Source organism: Rhinolophus hipposideros (assembly GCF_964194185.1).
Source record: "Rhinolophus hipposideros genome assembly, chromosome: 19".
NCBI lineage: Eukaryota > Metazoa > Chordata > Mammalia > Chiroptera > Rhinolophidae > Rhinolophus > Rhinolophus hipposideros.
Window position 1 is genome coordinate 44,781,090 of NC_138065.1, and position 24,053 is coordinate 44,805,142.

Below are 24,053 nucleotides of genomic sequence, written 5' to 3' on the forward strand. Positions count from 1 at the left end.
AAAATGACAAAATAAGACAATACTAAGATCCAAGCATCACCATATAAAACCACTGAAGTATATGCTCTGAGAATAAGAGTCTTGGCCTATTTGTGGAACACTGGCAAAAGGCAGCGAGATAGGCATTTTAAATTAATGAAACTTAAATCTAAATTTCAGATTCCAAATAGCCACTAATTATTTCAAAAGCAAACAAAAACAAAATTTTAGCCCATCGATTAAGCTCCACTGATGGCCTCTATTAGAATCGGTTTGGAAATTATGTATATGGTGGTGGTGATGTTGTAACATCTTCTTTTCAAATGATATGAAAACAAATACTGCAACATATCCAACTAGATCAGCTCCAGGTGGCTGTACAAAAATAATTATTTCAAAAATGATAGTCTCATCAATACATCATCTACACATTCCCAAAGTCTAAGACGATTTTCTCCAAAGGTTTTTGTTTAGCAACTTGCTAATAATGGGTTCAACACAGGATTCAAATAATAAGCAGATAAAATGACTTCAGATACTGGGATTTCTCAGCCGTGGCACTATTGTCATCGGGACCAGATACTCCTTGGTTGAGCGGACCTGGCCTGCACTGTAAGCTGTCTGATAGTGTCTGTAGCCTTGATCCACTAGACGCCATTAACAGTTGTGGCAATCAAGTCTCCAAATACCGCCAAATGTGCCGGGGGGGGGGGGGGGGGGCGGGGGGGGGCGGGGAATAGCCCCTGGTGAAAACCACTGCTCCAAATGGATATCTTGATGATTTCTAAGAAAAAGATTTCAAGTGACTTTTTCTGCTTTGTGTATGTTTAAAGTAATTATGTGAAAGGTACAGCAATGATACATGTTACAGAAGCAGTTTTCCATAAATCTTTTGTCACTTTTTAAAAGCAGCCTTATTTATATGCGTCATGTAACCAACAGCACACATTCAATGTAGCACACACATCCGTGAAAAAAATCTCCACCACCAAGACAGTGAACATATACCCTGTCACTCCCAAAGCACCTGGCTTCCTTCATTCCGCACATTTATTCTGAGATTCATCTGTGTTGTTGTATCAACAACAGTTCATGCCTTTCTATTCCCAAGTAGTATGAATATATGAGTATTATAATTTGTTTATCCATTCCTCTATTGATAGGCATTTGGTTTAGTGGTTATTACAAATGAAGCAGCTATGAATAGTGGTATACAAGTCTTTTATCTTCAGTAAATACCCAGGTGTGGAACAGCTAGTGGGTCTATATTTAACGTTTTAAGAAACAAACAAACTGTTCCCTGAAGTGGTTGCGCTATTTTACAGTCCCAATAGCAAAATGCAGAATTCCAGTTCTTCCACTCGTAACAACAGTTGGTGAGGTCAGTCTTTGTTATTTTAGCCATTCTAATAGGTGTGTATTGGCTCACTGTGATTTTAACTTGCATATCTCTAATGACTAATATATTTAATAAGTTACATAAATAATACAAACAGTTTTGAGTTCTTTATATATCCTAGATATACAAGGTCAGACAATTAAGTCCATGAACTCATCCTGGAAAAAGTGCTCCATTCCTCATTGCTGAATATCACTACAGTCACCTTCGAAGTACTCCCCTTGGGAAGCTATGCACCGACACCAGCGCCTAGTCCACCCTTCAAAGCAATTTTGGAATTCTTTTTCTGGATTGGCCATCAGAGCTGTCATCCTATTACTACTGATGTCCTAAATGTCATCAAAATGTCTTCCTTTCAATATTTCCTTCCTCTTTGGGGGCCAGATCAGGTGAGTAGGAGGGTGTTCCAATACAGTTATTTGTTTACTGGTTAAAACCTCCCTCACAGACAGTGCCGTGTGAGCTGGTGCATTGTCGTGATGCAAGAGCCATGAATTGTTGGCGAAAAGTACAGGTCGTCTAACTTTTTCACTCAGCCTTTTCAGCACTTCCAAATAATAAACTTGGTTAACCGTTTGTCTAGTTGGTACAAATTCATAATGAATAATCCCTCTGATATCAAAAAATGGTTAGAAACATCATTGCAACAAGTTCGGGAACTTAATTGTCAGACCTCATAAATCCTTAATCAGGTATTTGATTTGCAAATATTTTCTCCTACTCTGCAGCCTGTCTTTTCATTCTCTTACTATCTTTCAAAGAGCATACATTTTAATTTAATGAATTTCATTTTATCAATGTGTTATTTTATGGATTGTGCTTTTGGTATCGTACCTTAAAAATACTTGCCTAATTTAAGATCACAAAGATTTTCTCCTGCTTTTATCTAAAAGTTTTATAATTTTAGGTTTTACATTTAGGCCTGATTCATTTTGAGTTAATTCTGTATATAGCACAAGATACAGACTGAAGCTCACTTGCTTAAATATGAATCTCCAATTGTGCCAGCATCGTTTGTTGAACAGAGTAAACTTTTTTCATTGAACTGCCTTTGCACTTTGTTAAAATTCAATTGTCAGTATATGTATTGGCTTATTTCTGGACTTTATTTTCCACTGATCTATTCATCTTTATACTAATTGTTTTGAATACTTTCTATTTTTTAAGGAATTGTGACATCAGGTAATATTAGCTCTCCAACTTTGTTCTTCTTTTTTAAGTTGTTTTTGTTATTCTAGGTCCTTTTCATTTTTACATGAATTATAGAATCAGCTTGTCAATCTCTACAAAAAAAAAAAAGCCTGTTGAAAGTCTGATTATGATTGTGCTGAATCAACAGATCAATTTGGGGAGAACTGTTCATCTCAGCAACAATGAGTCTTCTCATCCATGAATAAGAAATACCTCCCCACTTATCTAAGTGTTCTTTAATTTTGTTCAGCAATGCTGTATAGTGTTCAGTATTTCATACATATCGCTATTGTCAAGGGTATTAATTTTATTAAATTTCAATTTCTCACTGTTCGTTGCTAGTGTAAAGAAGTGCACTGATATCTGTACATTGGTCCTGTACCCACAACTCTACTAAACTCACTTAGTTCTAGGAGTTTCGTACATTCCATCAGATTTTCTACACAGTCATGTTGCCTGCAAAAAGAAGGCACTTTCACTTCCTCCTTCCCATTCTCGATGCGTTTCCTTTTTTCTTCTTGCTTGACTGCACTGGCTAGAACCTCTAGTACAGTCTGGAACAGAAGTGGTGAGAAGAGATGACCTGTCTTATTCCTGATTTTAGGAAGAAGGCATTTGGCCATCCACTATTAAAACTACATTATCTGTAATTTTTTCAGAGACGTCCTTCTATGGGTTGAAGAAGTTCCTTTCCAATCCTAATTTGCTCAGAGATATTATCTGGAATGGAGGTAAGACTGTCAAATGCTTTTTTCTTTTTGCATTTATTGAAATGACCAGATGATCATCTCAACAAATAACTATTCTTTTTAAGTTGGTTAACAGAGTGAATTACATTGATTGCTTTTTAAATGTTAAACTAACCTTGCATTCCTGAGATAAACTTCACTTGGTCATGATGTATTATTTTTTAAATAAATTGCTACATTCGATTTGCTATAATTTGTGCAGAATTTTTGGATGTATGTTCATATGGGACATTTCTGTGTAGTCTTCTTTTCTCATGTCTTTGTCTAGTTTGAATATAGGGGTAATGCTGGCCTCACAAAGTAAGTATTACCACCTCTGCAATTTTCTGAAAGTGTTTGTGTAGAACTGGTATAATTTATTCCTGAAATATTTAGGAATATTCACTTGTAAAGTCAACTGGACCTGGAGGTGGGAATATTTTAATCACAAATTCAATTTCTTTAATAGATACAGGGATATTCAGGTTGTCTGTTTCTTCTTGAGTGAAGTTTGGTAGTGTGTATCTTTTGGAGAATTTGCCCATTTCAGCTCTGTTGTAAAATGTATAGGCATAAAGTTGTTCATGATAATCTAGTGTTATGCTTTTGTTATCTGTAGAATCTGTAATGTTGTCATCTCTGTCATTCATGATACTAATCAGTCTGCTTAGAACTTTATCAATTTTATTGATCTTCCCAAAGAACCAGTTTTTGATTCCACTGATTTTGTCTATTGTCTTTGTTTTCTATACATTGTTTTCCACATTGATCTTTACATTTCCTTTCTAATTACTTTGGTTTAATTCACTGTTCTTCTAATTCCTTAAGGTGGAAGTAGAGGACATTAATATGAGATCTTTTTTCTTTTCTAATATAGGCATCAGTGCTATAAATTCCCCTCTAAATACTGCTTTAGTTATAGTATGTCACAAATTCTGATATGTTGTATTTTCATTCAGTACAAAATACTTGCTAATTTCCTTTGGATTTCTTCTTTGACCCATAGGTTAGACTTACATTACGTAGTTTCCAATTATTAGGAAATTTTCCAATTTTCTGGTAATGATTTGTAATTTAATTCCACTATAATCAAAGGGATTCTCAATCATTTTAAATTACTGAGATTTGTTGTATGGCCCAAATTACGGTTCATCATGGAAACTATTCTGTGTGCACTTAAGAAGAACAGAGAATATTCTGCTGTTGTTATGTGGAATGTTCTATAAACATTAATTAGGTCAAATTGGTTGACAGTTATTGTTCAAATCCACTATCTTTGTGATTTTCAATATTCAGAGAAGGGAACTGAAATCTCCAACTAAAACAGAGGATCTGTTTTTCCTTGGAATTCTATCAGTTTTTCTTGTACGTATTTTTGAAATTACGTTATTAGGGGCACAAATATTTAGAAGTGTTTTGTCCTCTTGATTAACTGACCTCTTTATCCTTATGTAATGACATACTTAATCCTTGGAAATATTCTTTGCTCTGAAGTCCACTTTGATATAGCCACCCCACCTTTCTTTTGACTATTGCAAGTATGGTATTTCTTTTTCCGTCCTTTATTTTTAACTTATTTGTACCTTTATATTTAAAGTATGATTCTTGCAAGTAAGGATATAGCTGGGTCTTGCTTTTTTAAAATACAATCTGACAATCTCTGCCTTTTAACTGGTCTGTTTAGACCATTTATATTTGCTGTGATTATTGATATGGTTAGGTTATTATCTTGCTATTTGTTTCTATTTGTCCCATGTTTTCCCCTCTTCTTTCTATGCCTTCTTTGGAAATAGATGAGTATATTTTTCGGATTCCATTTTATCTCTTTTGTTGCCTTATTACTTGTAATCTTTTAAAAATGGGATTACTTTAGGAATTAGTGTATACATCTTTTTACTAACCATGCTCTTCCTTCAAGTAATATCACACTACTAACATACAGTATAAGAATCTTACAATAGTATACTACCTCATATCATATCTTACCCACCTAAGTCTCTGTACCTGAGGTATACCACCTCTTTGTTAAAATGGGAGAGAAGCATTAGAAAAGTGTAAAAGGAATAACAGCAACAAACTGAGACTTTCTCCTTGACTTCATTTAGAAAGGAAAATTAGAACTGAAAAGGAAATAGATGTGTAAAGATTAAACCTCTACAACTATGCCACCTAGGTTCAAATCCTAGCTTTGCCACTTACATATTGTATAACCTTTAGCAAGATGGTTAGCGTCCCTGTTTCTCAGTTTTCACCTTTTTAAGATGAAGATAACAATAGTACCTTCGTCACCAGGTTATCGTGACCACCCAATGAGTTAATATAAGTAAAATGATTCGAAGAGCAGCAAGCTTCATTAAATGCTTAATAAACAGCAAGTTCTATTATTCACAGTGAATAAGAGTATACTTAAATTCCTACACCCTACCCAAAATAATCTTGCTTACCTAGCCCACACACTGGTTGCACTGCTCTAAGTGAATCTGCAAGCAAATGAACTCCATAGGCTCTTTTAGTTGCAAGAAATTCATTCAAATTGCCCCCAATAGCATATATGTAGAGTAAGAGAGTGTGTGTGTGTGTGTGTGTGTGTGTGTGTCTATTTATTGAACATTTGTTATGTGCTTATTAGCATTGTTCTAAAAGCTTTGCATGTGTCATCTCATTTAATCCTTACATCAACCCAATGAAGAAAGGTATTATTTATGATGCTCATAAATGAGGAATGAGACAGAGACGTTAAACAACCTGCCCAAGATCACACAGCTAGTAAAAGATAAAGCCAGAATTCTACTGATAGAAGTCCGACACCACAGGCTGCCCTCTTTCCTGGGAAAAAACTGGATATGGTCTCAAGAAGGGCAGAAGCCACAGAAGTACTAGAGTAATGGAAAAAGAATATCTACAGACAGAAACCAGAATCTTCTATCGCATGCTCTGTGCCTGTCTCTCTCTGACACATAGTTTCTCTCTTAGAATTTTGTGCTTCTCTTGGCACAGACGCCCTACTCTTTTCTAATGGAATACTTTTCTAGTCACCAACTGGCTTCCTCATCCCCTTTATCATTTCTGTAACTTATAGCTTCTCCTAATACAGTACTTACTTTCCATTCTCTTAAACTAGTTTTACAGGCTGCTACACTAATGCATTCTTCCAGCTTCAGCTCCCATGGCTCAATGGCAAATTAACTCCTTGCTTCCTATAAATGGCTACAATTGTCCCCACTAGACAATCCTAGGTTGTTAGTTGGCTTACAAATTAGCAGCCCTTAGGTCAAATGCCCACTCCTGGACCGATCAGTTGCAACACAGTTCTACAAGGTAAAAAAAAAAACAAAAATGAAAAAACACCTAGCTATTGAGAGTTCCTCTGCAATATACTGTAAAACAAAAGTAGATTTCCTTCCAAGGAACAGTGGGCCGACCAGAATTATAATACACATGTCTGAAACACTGAGTCAGCTGTCACCACTAATCTGGGGCTCAAAAGTCTTGCCAGTATTTCTAATCTATTTAGTTATAATAAGTAAGCAGTTACAAATACAAATTCTGGTTGTTACAAAGGAAATCACGTAATTTACAGTGTCACACAAATAAGACATGGCTCACAGGTCCAGCTATTGTTAAAACAAAGGCTACCACTACCACACCACCGTACGTCAACAGCATTACCACGAGGGAAGGAAAACCTGCTCTCACCTATCATTGCCAGTTCTGCTCAGAGACAGAGGCAGTAAACTCAGTAACCCTGTCCATTCCTGCAGCTGCAGCCACTGGGCCACACTGGACTAAAGCAGATGAGAGGGCTACATGTGCTGACCTATCTACAGCCAATTCACAGCTGCCCGCACTGTTTAGATAAACACGTGCAGCATAGATGGCTTCAATAGTATATAGAACTAGTTCCCTTAAGTTTAAACTTCTAAAGTGACATCTTTAAATCCTTTTTGCAGATGAGTTCTATTCTATACCTTCTGGCTTCATTAATGGCAGAGAAAGGATATGAATTTAAACCTCTGCTACATAATTAGCTAAGACCAAGTAATAGGGATAGAGACGAAACGTTGAACATAAAACTTATTAATGCTCCTTTCCTATCAATGTTGTTTTAAGCCTTTTTGGGGGGAAGATCACCAAATACACATATAACGAGAAGCCTTTTTTTAGAAGACAGAACCTACATAACTAGAAGCCTTTAAAAAAAAAAAAAAGACAGAACCTGTTTGAATTTTTCTTCCAGTCTTCCTTTACAAATTTTAAATCTACATCCTCAGAAGAAAGGAAATAGTGCGAGGCTAAAAGTTAGCAACAGTATATGTGCTATCATTTTAATTCTAATCTGCTTTATTTTTAGGGGCTGAATAATCTAGTTCCACCTTATCAAATGTAACTGTATTTTCCGCCCATCCCAAATAAACCCTTCAATACAGAGCATGCCAGAAAGACTAATTCTTGTTGCTATATTTTCAGTCACGCTATTCTCCAATACTTTCCACCTGAATGAAACACATTCCTTAAGGACCACTCCTGCCCTCACTGAGCCTCCTCCCCTGTGAACTAACTGTTCTTCAATCTGACATATAACTGCCTATTGTCTTATGTTATTTACTTTGGTTTCAGGTCTAAGATTTTGTATCTCACCAAGAAGATGTAAAAGGCTAAGACTTCTATACCATTCACAAGCACTGTGCTCACAGAAAACTGCTCAAAAATACTGCTGACAAAAAGAAGCAAGTCAAAAGCAATTTCTTATCATAAATCACCCTCAAAACGTTTCTCTGTTAAGTAGACTTACCCTGTCACACCAGCTTTAAGAGACAGGATCTAAACCACACAAGCCCATAAAAAATATATCAGCAAATCAAAACTGTAATAGAAAAGCAACAGAGATTATCCTAACTACTTACAGAATAAAAGCTATGCCGATCAAACCTAAAACACATTCTAACCCCCACCTCCAAACCCCTAAAATCTATGAAGATCTACAAAGATTTCAGCACATTCAGAGAAGAGCAGCTTTAAGAGCAGCAACAGAAAATATACAGATTACTCACGCAAGCTACTTCCAGAAGGCCAGGAACGATCTAGTCAAATCTTGGGAATCTAAATCAGGGTTGGAAGTGGTCTAAAGAATAATTTACTCCAGTAACCCCAGAGATCTAGAGTAACCCCAGATACAAGAAAAGCTAAGCTGTCATTACTTGCCTGTCTTCAGGATCCTGAAAGAGGAAGAGGGAAGAGCTAAGCACTTAGCTTCTACTTTCCTACACTTTCTCATTTACTCCTTACAATGACCCTACTCTTAATGCCCGGTTTACAAATAAGGGCAGGTGAATAGTAAAGAAATTAAGTAACTTGCCTAGAGTCATACAAAAATTAAGCACAGGATTAAAGCACTGTCTATGTCACAAAAAAACTTATTTGAACTTTAAGGTAGTAAATTATTTGATTCCAAGAACACGCAGGTGAATTATTAGAAATTTAAGGCAACGTGACATCGTAGTTTTGGTATTCAGAGTCCTTTCAATGTAAATTAAACTATAAGTTTATACATTTAAAGAAAATGCAACTGATAATTTTTAGACTAGACTCAACCAAAATTAATGTTCTCAAGCAAGCATGTTTGAGTGTATCATTCTTTGTTCAAAACACCATTAGTGGCATTTAACTTTATGACAGTTGGCTAACCATTTGGATGCAAAGACAAAAATTACATCTTATTAAATAAAATGAATTAAAGATGAAAAACATTTAAGCCATAAAAATACAAGAAGTAAACATAGGTAAATGGCTGTTCCTTTCACCCAATTGTATTTTTTTTAAATATATATATATTTTTATATACTATGGATGCAAGTTCTGTGTCAGATTTAAGGACTGCAGGCACTTTTTCTAGAATGTCACTTGCCTTTTCACTCTGTTAATAGTATCCTTTGATGTACAGAAGTTGTTTAATGAAGAACAATTTATCAATCTTTTCTGATTAGTACTTTTTGAGTCCTATTGAAAAAAAAAATCTTTGCCTACCATAGTGTCTATGTTTTCTTCTAGGAACTTTCTTTTTCACCTTTCATGTTACATCTACAGGTCCTTCAAGGAGCACATAATCCCTATGATACAAAACTATTTCAGAAAGTAAGGGAAAAAGGGAAAGCTTCACAGCTCATTTTATGAAGCCAGCGTAACTTTGAAGCCAAAACACATACATATAAACCTCTGACAAATTAATCTATTGATAAACGTAGATTTAAAAAAACTGTAAGACAACTGCAAGTCAAGTTCAGCAGTGTGGAAGGGAAAAAACTAATGCAACACCGCTAAGTAGGGCTGGACCCTATAATGCAAACAGGAGATAACCTATTAATGTAATACATCCTATTGGCAGGTTAATGGGGAAAACACACATATTCATCTCTACCAATATAGAAAAAGCATTTAATAAAATTCAATATTTATGATATTAAAAAATACCCTTATAAAACTAATACTACAAAGTATTTCTTAATCTTTTCAGTTATCAAAAACATATAGTACGGTTGGGGAAATAAGGAGAGGTTGGTAAAAAAAGTACAAATTTTCAGTTTTAAGATGAACAGGGCCTGAGGATCTAATGTATAACATGGTGATTATAGTTGATAACACTGTACTGCGTAAGTGAAATTTGCTAAGAAAGTAAAACTTAAATGTTCTCACACTAAAAAGGTAAATATGTAAGGTGATAGGTGTGTGAATTGTGTGCTAATTAACTTGATGGGGGAACCCTTTCACTAGGTAGATGTTTATCAAATCACACATTTTAAATATTTAAATATGTACATTTAAATATGTATTTTAAATATGTACATTTTAAATATTTTAAAATTTTGTCAATTATACCTCAATAAAGCTGAAAAATTAATAATTTTATATTAATAATTATTATATTTACTCTTTGATGCACAATGTTCCTTTCTTATTAATGTCTCTGTGTATATAATTTATGTTAGTTAAAATATAAACATAGATAAAGGCAAATATTTTTTCTCTTTTTGTTTATTGCTATATCCCCAACACCAAGAGCTGTTCCTGGCACACAGAAAATGCTCTAACTTTGTTTCTCAATGAATGATTTCTAAATCAAAATTTGCATTTGGGAAAAAATTATAGTACTTTCGACATTTCTGTAGAAAAAAGCAGTTATGTACGCTAAATTTATATATATATATAAATATACATACACATATGTATATGTTACATATGAAAATATTTCTCAGATTAGTAAAATAACCCTACTTGATTGAAATAAAAAATCAGTAAGATACATGATGAGATTTTAGAGGTATTCCTATTAAAATCAGGAACATGAAATTCAGAATCATTAATCTCAAGCGAGCCCTTAATGTTTCCTGGCAATCACACTGTATTTCCCTATGCTATGCTATGCTCTTCTACTCACTTTTCCACTCTTGGATAGATGATTATGTCATATATTTTTCCCTCTTCTCAAACCTCCAATACACACTCCCAGTCTTCCCTACTCTCAGCTAATTCACTAAGGTAAACAGAAAGCCTCAGATGGGAACTTCTCAAGCCACCACCATCATGTCTGTCAACATATTGTCTTCTGTCCCCTTTCTACAGATAAACTCTCCCTACTCCTAGTAAAGCAAAGGCTAATCCTTCCACCTGTGCATAGATTAGGGGAAGCAAGCCATCGCCCACGCTGGCTATGGCTGCTTTCATGCTACAAAAGCAAAGCTGAGTAGCAGTAACAGAGACTGTATTGCCCACAAAACCTAAATACTACTATCTGACCCTTTAAAGACAAAAGTGTGCCGACCCCTGCACTAGATCACCTCTCTTTTCTGTTAATATGGACACTGCTAGTTGAAGAGCCTATGAAGTTCCATGCACAAGAAATGAAGTAAGATCCACACAAGACATGTACAACATCAGGGGCATATCAGGTATACTAAGGACTAAGAAAAAAATCTTCACAGGGACAGGTCACACATAAAAGATGAAGACTGAAGGGCATAGGACTTTTCAACAACCACTTGAAGCTAGAAAACTATAGCGTAATCGCTTAAATTTTGAGGGAAAATTATTTCACGTTGGAATTCTATACCCAGACCAGCGAAATTATCAACCAGGTGTCAGGGTAAGAGATATTTTCAGCAATACAAGCAAATATTTCACCTCCTCAGACACTCTTTTTCTTGACAGTTACTGAGCGATGCATTTCACCAAAACAAAGGTGTAAATCAAGAAAGTGGAAGACATGGATCCAGAGACCACAGGCTCTATCTAACACAGGGAAAAGGCAGGGAGAATTCGCAGAATCTCGATGGCGGGAAATCACAAGCATACGCTGTGCAGCAGAAGTAAAGAGCTACAGAGCTGATTTGAGCAAAAGGATACAGAGCCTTGATTCTTCCAAATTTTTTTTTTAAATCATCAATTACATGATGTGTTTGAATATATTGGGATATCTTCTAGAAAAAAAGTAGAGACAATTAGGAAACTAACCAAAAAACAAAAACGAAGAAAAAAAATTTAACTCCAAGAAATATAATCATACTACACTGTAAGGTTCGACAGTGAACAGATTAGGTTGGTACAAAAGTAATCGCCGTTTAAAAGGTTAAAAATAACTGCAAAAACCAGACTGGTGCAGCCGCTATGGAAGGCAGTGTGGAGGTTCCTCAAGAAATTACGAATAGAATTACCATATGACCCAGCAATCGCTCTCCTGGGTATCTACCCCAAAAATATAAAAGCATTTCTCTATAGAGACACGTGTACGCCAATGTTCATTGCAGCTTTGTTTACGGTGGCCAAGACATGGAAACAACCAAAATGTCCTTCGATAGATGAATGGATAAAGAAGTTGTGGTACATATACACAATGGAATACTATTCGGCGTTAAGGAAAGATGATATAGGAGCATTTGTGACAACATGGATGGATCTCGAGAGAATAATGCTAAGTGAAATAAGTCAGACAGAAAAAGCAGAGAACCCTATGATTTCACTGATATGTGGTATATAAACCAAAAAGAACAAGACAAACAAATGAGAAACAAAAACTCATAGACACAGACAATAATTTAGTGGTTACCAGAGGGTAAGGGGGTGGGGGGTGGGTGATGAGGGTAAAGGGGATCAAATATATGATGATGGAAGGAGAACTGACTGGGTGGTGAACACACAATGGGATTTATAGATGATGTAATACAGAATTGTACACCTTAAATCTATGTAAATTTACTAACAATTGTCACCCCAATAAAAATTTAAAAAAAAAAGTATACATGGAAATGAAAAATAAAGACAATTGAAAGAGTTCCAAAATTAAAAAAATAAATAAAAAAATAACTGCAAAAACCGCAATTACTTCTGCACCAACCTAGTATTTACAAAGTCATAACAATGTAAACAATGAACACGGACTTAACCAAAAGTATGATATAACTACATGGAAGACAAAGGGAGAGAAAGTTCAAGGTGGCATAAGAATCCTAAAGCACAGACTCATCTTCCACAATAGGAGGCCAACAGATAATGCCTAAAATTGAAAAACTATATATTTTAAAACATGAAAGTAAACATCAGGAGAATCAGCTAAAAGTATTGAAAACGGCTGCTCTGAGTACAGGACCTGGGAGGGAAAACTATACAATGATGAGGCAGGGAGCTAATATTTTTCACTGTAAGTCTTGTAATTTTCCTTTTAACAGCACAATTGTATTATTTCAAGTCAAAAACGAATGTGATTTCTTAAAAAAAAAAAAAAATCGAGTGGTTTTCGTATCATTTAATACCAATTAACTCATTCACCCCCACAAATATCATCTGGGCATTGACTATGTGCCAGGTACTTTTCTAGGTGCTAGGAATACTATAGTGAACAAAACTACATTCTTGCCCTTATGAAGCTTACATCCAGAAGGAAACAGATAATAAATTAATCTACACTGTAACATCAGATAAATTAATGTTGTGAAGGAAAAACAAAGGTAAAGGTAAAGTGTGATGGGGATGCTATTTAGGTAGGGTTTTCATAAACAGCTCTCCAAGAATAAGCAAAAAAGGAAATCGACCTAAAAAGGAGAATCTGTTTTGAAAAAAGGTCATGTAAGTCAAGTGATAGAAGGGTATCAATTAAGTTCAAGGTGAGAGCTTCATTTTAAGACTCTCATACTTCAAAGTAATGTATCATTTAAGAGTTAGTACCAGAAGTTCTCTGTAGTGGCATACATAAATTGCCAGCACCCTCAACCTCTTCCTGTATCCCTAACTAGCTATTACTTATTAAAGTGGCTGAGTAAATTTATACTCAAACTTTTTTCTTCCCATAGATGTCACACATTTCAAATTCTAGTGTTTTATTTCTATTATGTAGTTAAAAGTTTTCTTAAATCAAAAGCTCTAGACATTAATTAAGAAAGATTCCAGACTAATTCCAAATTACTGAAATTTACCACATCTAATCTTCATTCTCTCACTAAAGAGGAACCCTAAACCAATGGGAATAACATACATTTAAAGAAACCATCCATAGGGTAATGCAATACATTTACTTTACTCTCCAAAGAACCTCACTCAGGCTGAGGTAGAGTTTCAAGATGTCTGAACTCTTTTCATTGAAAACTGAGTAACTTAAAAAATGCATCATTCAGATTGAAGTAACAATTGTATTCCAAACTCAGCTGTTATACAAGAAAAACCTCATATTCAAAAAGTAGGACTGATTTTTAACACATCTTATTCTCAAAACACTTCTACCATTAAAAGTAAATTCAGGGGCAGCCGATGGCTCAGTTGGTTAGAGCCCCGGCTCTCAACAACAAGGTTGCCGGTTCAATTCCCGCATGGGATGGTGGGCTGCGCCCCCTGCAGCTAAAGACTGAAAACAGTGACTGGACTTGGAGCTGAGCTGAGCTGAGCTGAGCTGCGCCCTCCACAACTAGATTGAAGGACGACGACTTGGAGCTGATGGGCTCTGGAGAAACACACTGTTCCCCAATAAAATCAAAAACAACAAAAAAAGTAAATTCAAAGTAACCTTTTATATAGCAAAAAAAAGAGCAATATTTTTGCATTTAAATAGGTTTGAAAGTTTGAAAGATTAACTCACAAAACGAAAACAAATTCAATTAATTAAATGTCAATTAATAGTTGAGTTTAAAGTTTAAAAGTTTAGAAATTTCTGGAAAAGCAGAGTGTATGCTGAATGGAGCACTGGCTGTTGACGCTGCCCCTACCAGGCTGTCCACTCCGAAGTGGAACATCGCATCATGTACAGTCGGAGCTATTAGTACAACTTGGGTTTCCATTCACTGCTTGCTTCCTGGCCACCGGTGTGCTTAACATCTCCAAACCTGGTTCCTCATCGAAAATGAAGGCAATGATGTCTATCAGAGTCAATGTTAATTATTGGCAGTCCTGCCGATGAAAAGTACCAAAATACTTAAGTACGAATAATCTATTTTTTAAAAAAAGCTTTGTAATCTGTAAAGAACGACACCAGTGTCATATTTAACAAAAAGGAAAACACTTTCAAACTTTTCTGATTTTAGCAATTAAATGTTATCAGATTCTATGGAAAAATAATAGGACTTTGGTCCACTCACACACACAGCCAGAAGAAAAAGATGACTTTTTAAAAATTTACTTAAAAACATTAGACTCCCTTATAAACAAATATGTAACAAGAGAGAATATTTTTGGCAAACATTTCATTTAACTATATAAACCAAAAGAATAAAGCTGTTTATCCACATGTAAATTGTGCATCATCTGACTTCAGGTAGAATGTTTATTTTTGGTATGTTTAGGAACCAGATACCCAATGTATATAAACATCAGCATATTTTTAAAGCAACTGTGTTACTGCTTCAGTTCACTCAAAAATAATTCCCACTATTCTTAGAAAGAAAAACACAAACCATATCCTTAACCAAAAAAACTCATCAGATGAGTTTACTTCCTAAACTAACATTAAACAGTGCTATCTGACCTTAAGTCATAGACTATTTGCCCACTTACCCTGTAAACTTCATCAGGGCACTGACCTGTCTTTTTCTTTGTTGTAACTCCAACATGTAGGCAACTAACTGGCACCAAGTAAATAATAAATATGTACTGAATGAAATGAATGAATGAACGAACAAAGCAATGAACAAAACGAACTAGCCTCGAAACAAAAGCTTAAGTGTTTTAAGTTGCAACAGAACAATTTCATCTATATATCCATTATTCATTACAAACAACTACTCCGTCAACTGTGATGATACAATAAACTGAAAAAGACATGTACTTGGTACTTAAATACACACATCAATATATTACTCACATGTGTAATAGAAGTGCACAGAGTAAAACATCCACAGAGCAATTTTTTAGTTAGATTTCTCAGGAAATTTTGGTGTGCTCTTTCTAAAATTAAATATGTATCTCAGAAAAGCATGCTTCAATCTTGATAATAATGCAAGCACTATCTTTAAAAGTTCGGCTGCAATCTGGAATAATTTAGCCAAGTGAACAATATTTCCCAGTCCCACCCAGAGTGTTTCAAAAAGTCAAATTCCTTAATTCAGTAAAAGATGGAATAAAGTGGAAAAATGTAGATCTTAGCATTTCAAAATTTATTACATTGAATTTTAAAGAAAATAATCTGATTAAAATAAATTTCTTACATTGAAATTATTTATCCAAAAAGCATCTAATGTCCTTACATTTGATCGTTAAGCTAATAAGACAAGTTATTTTCCAAATCTTTTGAAGTTAGATGATAAAATTTATGCCTACAAAGTTTGAGTGAGAGGTTACATTTATCAAAACAATACTGTTTGGACAACTTTCTTCACAATTCTAAAGTCTACCGTAAGATACTCAGCAGTAACAGTAATAAACATTGTATGTATGATTCTACAGCACTTGTATAATGATCTGGGTGGAACAGGCTTTTATGGCCAGCAAGCTATGATCTGTGACTGCAATACTCTGCGTGCACGGATCGAGAAGTTTCCCAAAACTCTGTCATCTTCAAAGAGACTTGAACAAGTTAATCTGAGAATGAGTAGAGAAAAACACCAAAATCAACTCATTCACACTTGTATGAAAATAAGGGTTCTCTCTATAACAACTTCAGCGTTGATTTAAAATCCAGGGCACATAAAAGATAAAGCTTAATGAACTCCTGCCTGGGTTTCCTACATCATGGTCTTACACACGGGGCATATTTCTTTGTAGCGCTTTCTTAAACAGAAATTTTAGTGTTTCCATTGCCCCTCCTCCACAGCTAACATCAGTGCCCTCGTCTTCCTCCTCCCTCACCCCTCCCAGTTCAAACAAATTAACATTTGTACTAAGGTACCTCCTATCAGGTCGCAGCTTCTTCCCAAACACGCCCACGTACACTGAAACTGGCCAGCGTCTACACAACACGCAGCTACAGGAAAAAAGCTTCAAGGGGAGCAGCTAGGGGGGTAATTTAGCCCCGGGCGGGTTTAGGGCTCTTTTCCAGATAGGAGCTCCACAGTCGGGGCTCGGGTTGCTCCCAAATCAGCTCCCGAGCGGGGTGTTTATGAGCCTACCTAATCCGATACTGCAATGGAATGCCGGATATTTGCAGACAGATAGCCCGGCTTTGCAAGTGTTTGATCAGAGCCGTCCGAATCTCCTTTCAATCCGCCGGCTCCTACTTGTCCAGCAACCTGACCTCAGGAGCGCCCCCGGCCCCGCCGTGCGCCCGCTCGAGGCCAGCGCAGGACCCGCCGCTCTGGGTCCGAGACGGGCGGGCGACTGGGGCTGCGGGCCGCTCCGCAACAGGTCACCCTGACCGCCAGTGCGCGCTTCGCAGGCGGCCGGCTCCGCGGCCCGGCTCCGGGGGCGCAGCGGCCAGGGCCGAGGAGGGGGTGTGGCCCGCTCCGCGGTGCTCGCGCCGGCTCACCTGGAGCGAGGCTGAGACACGGCCGGGGCAGTGCGGGGGGCGGCTGGGGGCTTCCGCCACCAGGAGGGAGAGACGGGCACGCGGGCTCGGGGGTGGGGGTGGGGGGCGCCGCACCCCCGGGACTGGGACCCGAGGCGGCGGTCGCCTCCGGACTCCGAAAGCGAGTCGCTAGGAGGCGCGGTTCCGGGCCCCCGGCGCCCTCCTCCTGGAGCCCGAGCCACGCTGCCCCCTCCCCGCGCCGAGGGCCAGCAGCCCGGGGCCCGCGACCGGGAGTTCAATCCGCTGCAGCGCCGGAGCCGCCGCCATTCCCCGCGCCGCCGCCGCCGCGGCTCCGCTCCGCCCGGGGGGCGCCGCGCACCCACCTTCCCTCCCCCGCACCGCCCGCCGACGCTCGGCTCCGGGCCCGCGGCCGGAGCACCGACCTGTGTAGCCCCGGCCGTCGCCTCCGAGGATGGAAAGACGCCACTGGCCTCACGCTCCGCCGCCGCCGCCTAGGACGGCGCTCCGCGACCTGAGTAGTCGGCGTCTCTCATTCAGCACCCGCCGCCGCGGCCGCGGCCGTTCGGGGGAGGGGAGGGAGCTGGATCCACCCCGTCCGCCCCGGGCTGGGGGAGGAGAGCCGAGCGGGCGGGAGCGCGCGCCGAGCGGGCGGGGCGCAGCCGGGCGCGCGCACCAACCGAGCGCGCTCGCGCGGGCCCCGAGCGCCGGCCGGCGGGGTCTTCCCAGCGCGCGCCCCGCCAGCCGCTCTTCTGCCCAGTTGAGCCCAACTGTCGCCTGGCGCTGGTGGCCGCGCACCGCAGCCCTTCAGCCCCGCGACTGGCCGAGAGATGGGGCGGGGAGGGCTAGGCGGGCCGACAGGTGGGTCACCCCCTCTCCACACGGGGCCCTCCACGGTGAAATACAGTGCTGTCTGTCGGCTGCAGCAACAGCAGCGCTCCTTAAGGCCAGCGAATGAAGTCTGAAAACACTTGGCCCCCAGAGCGAGTAACTGTCCTGCCTGCGGCAGGGGTGTTTTTAGAAGTCGCTGCGGACCAGGGAGGGGGCTTCAAAAGTGAAGAGCCACTCCACTGCCGTAGGATCGTAAATTATGGTGATCAATACTCTCACACATTAAGATTCGGAAAGTGTTAGAAGCAGGCCTTTGTCAGTGTTATGCAGGCTACTGCCCTTGGCTTAATGAGCAAATGACAGAAATTTGGCAACCCCTGGGTCTCAGATTGATGAGCTGCAGGTGAACAGCATTTTCACATCATGCTCGAACAAGATTCTGAAATATTAAATATTTCCTGTGAATGAAAGAGGACTGGATTGGGTATAAATGGTGGAAGGGTGTTGTTTTGGAGGGTGCACTGTGGTATGGCCTACTTAAAATCAGCACCATTTGATGCCGTATGACTAGAAACGGAAGGTTTTAAGTGAGCCACTTTTGCATTATGCTGTCATTAGACCATTTGCAAGTAGATGATTATTTGATGACTCTTTCCCTAGGCATTATGCAGTAGCATGTGGAAGGAATACTGTGTACTAGCATTAGGTATAAAACATGAAAGGGAAAAAATTATTCCCATTTGGTTTCTTTTCTCTCTTTAGTAACCACTTCACAGAACTGATTAATCTTGTATAGGGAAGAACGCTAATTATTTCCTCCTTTGACTGCCTTGTGTCATAGCATTTTATTTCAGTTAGGGAACTTGGCATGCCTTTCAACCCCCTTCTCTTAAATAGGGTTACTTCTCTAAAGCCCTCCCCACCATTCAAAGGTTAAGTTGAAAAACAAAAATGAAAAAAACAAGGATAGGCAAAGTTCATGGCTTTTCATTTTTATTCCAATTTATTTTCAAAATCTTGACAAGAATCATGATGAAATCACTGGGAGAAGTAGAAAAACAAAAAGAAGGAGGAGAAGGAGAAGAAGAAGAAGGTCAAACAATTTTCAAATACTAATTGACAAAACAAAGGAAACACTACTGGTAAAAAGAGGGGAAATGTATTATATATACAGGAATTTCCCTATAGATGGTAATTGCTTCAAGTCCCAAAGAAACAACAGGCAACAGAATTAGCACTTGGAGGAAAAAAAACCTACTTATCAAGTTGGGTAAATGTTTAGTTCTTTTTTAAGTATAAGAGATTAAGGAAAAGGTGGTTGGCTGTGTGCCAAAAATAATACATACAATAATTATATTTATATATTATAATTATGTGCTATTTCTTTACTATATTATCGCTGCTCTTAATTAGGAAAACTGAGGAACAACAGGGAATTCTATTTTGTATAAATGTCTTGCAATTACTTTAAACTTGAATTAGGGTTTCATAAAAGCAAATGAGCCTGTGTTCCTACATCTGCCAATAATTTTCACAGTTTGCTGTAAGAGCAGTGAAGTTTCATTTGGACTTCGAAGAGAAAAAACCATGCGACTCACGAAGCTAAGCCAGGGGTATAGTAAATTCTTATACTGTTGAATTTCTGAGTTTGGAATAATTACTCAAAATTTGTTTCTCATGTTGATAACCCATAAAATAATACTTTTATTAACCTTTAGAATTGTGTTAAGTTCAAATTTCTGAACTTGGTAAAATTAAGAATTTGTGTATTAAAAATACAGGAAAAAGTTCAGTCTCAGTCTTTTTTTTTTTGGTCATAGCTTGGGAATTATTTTAGAAAGTCAATGTCCCTTTTCATTCTCTGATGTGCAAATAAAAACAATGGCTTATTACATTTCAAGAGGGACCAACAGCAAAATTTCCTTATCAGAGAATCCTTTATCACAGTTACATTCTGTAAATTACTTTATGTATTCCATTTGCTTTTGCCAAAATAAAAAAATATGCAAAATCTTAGTATAACAAAAAGTACTAATGTATGAAATAGAAATGCCATTATATAAAATATAAATCAATAAGAATTCAATATGCTTAAAAGTTGTTTCAGAGGAATCACCATTATGTAGCAGTTTTATTACTATTCATCAGAATTATTTCCAAGGGGTAAGCCAAGGAACTAATTTAGATATAGAACAAGCAGTTTATAAGACAAGAGACCACCACTGCAAAAACAACAACTCATTACAGCTGTCAAAACAAAAACTGGCAAGGTAAGAAAGTGCATTATTTCAGTAACACCTAATTCTATTACAACCAACAGAATTTCAGTAATAACATATTACACCTCTATTATTTCTCTAACCTTTAATCTATTTCTTCACATATAAAAATTATATATATATGTGTGTGTGTGTGTGTGTGTGTGTGTGTGTGTATATATATATATATATATATCTTGGCTGGACATTTCAAAATTTCTTTCTGATATGTTTGCAACCTTCTGATTTAAAATATAGGCAAAGTAGCATATCTGAAATCCACTTTGAGGGGAACAATGCACAGGGGGACTTTGAAGAGATAGAGAATGGTGTGACACCAAGTTATAAGGAGAGCCTGCCACGATTCCCAATCAAGAGAGACATGCCACATATATTAAGACACCAAGGACAAAGATAATCACCAGTCCATTCAAATATGAGTATCAACTTTCAAAAGGCACAAGGCTTCAACATACGATCGAGCTGTTTTCTCACAATGGCAACTCTATGTAGGGCAGGGATCAGCAAGGATGTATTTACTTAGTGGTGATTAATGTTTCTCTGAAACAACTAGACCAGCTAGTGTACAAATAAATGTTGGCGTGAATGAATAATTTTCCATATTAACTTTAAAGACAATTTCAGTAATGTCTCATTTACCTGACAGGATAAGGAAAAGGGGCAGTGAGGGACTGAACATAATCAGATGATCTAGATAACTGAGGTTTGCATCTTAAAACACTAGAAACAGTTTATTTAAACCACTTGTATTGATTTTTTTTTTCTGAAACATCACCACTTTCTCTGCCTTAAATTAACAGAACGCAGCAGAGCTGAACCTATTCCTAATGACCCAGAGGTGTCTTAAAATCAAAAACTATAATACCAAGATGTCCCCAGGAGCTTAGAAGTACTTAGTACCTTCCCCCATTAATAAATAACCATGGCTTGATAAGTTCCAGCATGCCTTTGAGTCTGATTCCTCTGGATGGGACTCATTACTGATCTACCTGCCATCGCTTCTTGTTGCTGCATCTCTGTTGCAGCACTGCCATATTTTAAATATATGTATAAAATAAGAGTAAAGAACCTCAGAAAATGCTAAACTAACTGATATTTTGGGGCATTTACTTTGTTTAAAGGCCATTTACCTACATTCATATTTTCCTCCATGGTTTAGATACTTGAGTTTACCAGATAAGTGAATTCTTTTGGAATTCTATTTCCCTTAAAAATTTTAGGCATTGCTCTTCGTACTTACTGAAAGGTGAGAATCTTTGTCAATAATGTTCCTCACTGTAGTTTCTTTATATAGTTTGCATTCAAAATAAGGTTAGAATTTAAAAAACACAGGAATTCATAAATCCATAACAGTGATAAACAGATTAAAATGAATAGAGAAGAAGGGAGTACTCTTGCATGGTAGCATGTTGAATGCCAGCGTAAATATGAACGGAGTGCTGGAGTTGGACAATCATCATTTTGCAACCATTGTGGCAGAGATTGGGTAAGACAAGACCATAAATGGATGCCAAATGTAGGGAGAAATTTTGATGAGGAACAGTATATTTGCATCATCTTAGACTTCATCTCATAGACTACCTATTAGTTGAAAGGAAGGAAAAAATGTGTTTACACACTGGAGAAACGGGATAAAAATGTGACCAAGTAATCAAATTAACATCGCCAGTAGAGGACAGATGGACACTGTTTGCTTCAAGAGGTGATTCCCAAAAGATACCACATTTCATGAGGACATGAGAAAACCAAATGAGGAATTTAATGAAGAAATATCAGATAAATTCCAAATGAAGAATGTTCTGCTGGTGTTTTTTTTGGGGGGGTGGGGTGGGAGGAGGGAAGGTATATTCTTCAAAGATATCTATGACAGAAAAGACAAAGGCTGTGAAAATATTCCAGCTAAAGAGCCATGGCAACTAAGGGCAATATGAGATACTAGACTGGATCCTTGATTGGAGGGGAAACAAATTCTATAAAGCACATTATCGGGTTAATTGGAAAACAGATGGTAGATTAATTAGATAAAAGTAGCTAAAATCAATGAAATTGGTAACTGTGGTGTGGTTATGCCCCTAAATACTGTAGTATTTAGGAGTAAAGAACTAGGATGTATGTATGGTTGAGAAAAAAGAAAAAAAATAGGGTGGGAGGGAAAAGTAATAAAATAAGTACAATGTTAACAATAGGTGACTCTAGGTAAAGGGTTTTTGGTAACTTTCCTATAAATTTGAAATTATTCCCAAATAAAAAGCTTTTTTTAAAAAAAAAAAAAAGTTAGAATTTAAAAAAAGCAGCAGCAGAAGTAAGCAGTCCATAGATAATAACATAATTATTTTAAATGACCACCCTACTGCAAAATCCCACATGCTTTCTAACATTGTTGACTACTCTCATGAAATTGTCTCATATCTTGGGTTAAAATTATAGAAACGATGAATTTTATAAGTGAAGACTCATCTTTTCTAAACTTTCATTTTTTAAACGAAGAAACAGGCTCAGAGATTCAAGATTTACCCCAAATCCCTTGACCAGTTAGCGTAACAGAGCGCAATCTTGATTCTACTTCTGTCTCTACAACTACTGAGCTTCTATCATTTTCCTTTTTCTCTGTCTGAACTCTGAGTTTCCCAAGGGACTTGTTTTCTCTTTTTCTTATTCTTATATGGGGAACTTATATGACCTTATATTTTCTTTTTTAAAAAAATGTTCAGTTACAGTTGACATTAAATATTATTTTGTATTAGCTTCAGGTGTACAGCATAGTAGTTAGACATTTATATAAGTTATACAGTGATTCCTCGATAAGCCTAGTACCCACCTGGAACCATCCATAGTTATTAAAGTATTATTGACTATATTCCCTATGCTGTACTTTACATCCCCCTGACTATTTAGTAACTACCAATTGGTATTTCTTAATCTTGGCCTTATATTTCTCACTGCTCCATTGGTAATTCTTACCTAGGCTTTTGTACTACATGTGGTTTCGTACCACATCTGATTGCCTCCATGACATCTGTATGAGGACATTCCATCATCCGTTAAACCTTTACAAGTTCAAAACTGAAATAACCCGTGAGTGAGGAAACACAATTATAATATTTCCTTATAGAGAGTTCCATTGTTTGCTTGTTTTTTGTTTTACTAGAAGCATGTGTATTATTTATAAAAGCAATGACAACAACAACAAAAGTCTTGCTTTCTTTTTAACCTGAAAACTTTTAATTCCTTAATCAACATTGCTGTTCCCATCATTTCTACTCTCTCCCAAGCTTTAGAGTCACCATTCACTCTTTCTTTTTCTCTCCTTTATCATTTATTCATTTAGTCCTGATCCTTAAATTTTTTTTGCACTTTAGTTTTTGCAATTATGAGCCCAAATTATGTATGTAGAAAGCTCCTCCTAATTGATCTCTTAGATTTTGCTACTCACCACACACTGTTTTCACACATCACTGTTTTTCTTGTCACACATCTTCCCCATCCCCTCTCACCTCCCAGCTCAGAAATTGCCAGTTGTTCCTTGTGGTTTACCAAGGTGGCATCCAGGGACCTCTATACCCTCAGTCTAACCCGCCTGATGCATCTCCTCACCTCACCACACCACTAGCCAGCCCATGCTTTGATTTATTCATTCAATAAACAATAAATTATTTCTCCTCATAGACATGGACCTACTCCTATCATTCCACCTCAGTGCACCGTTCCCTGTCCCT

General features: G+C 37.5%; 1 protein-coding gene across 2 annotated transcripts in view; it reads right to left on the reverse strand.

Annotated features, from left to right (window-relative positions):
- Window positions 1–17,985, reverse strand: part of RALGPS2 (Ral GEF with PH domain and SH3 binding motif 2) — a 131,051-nt gene extending 113,066 nt beyond the window's left edge. The window contains exon 1 of one of the 2 annotated variants that reach the window (XM_081026133.1): window positions 17,653–17,985. The gene's annotated coding sequence lies outside the window, so the exon portion shown is untranslated. The remainder of the gene's footprint in view (window positions 1–17,652) is intronic. The other variant, XM_081026132.1, reaches the window with a different exon arrangement.
- Window positions 17,986–24,053: the final 6,068 nt, after the last annotated feature.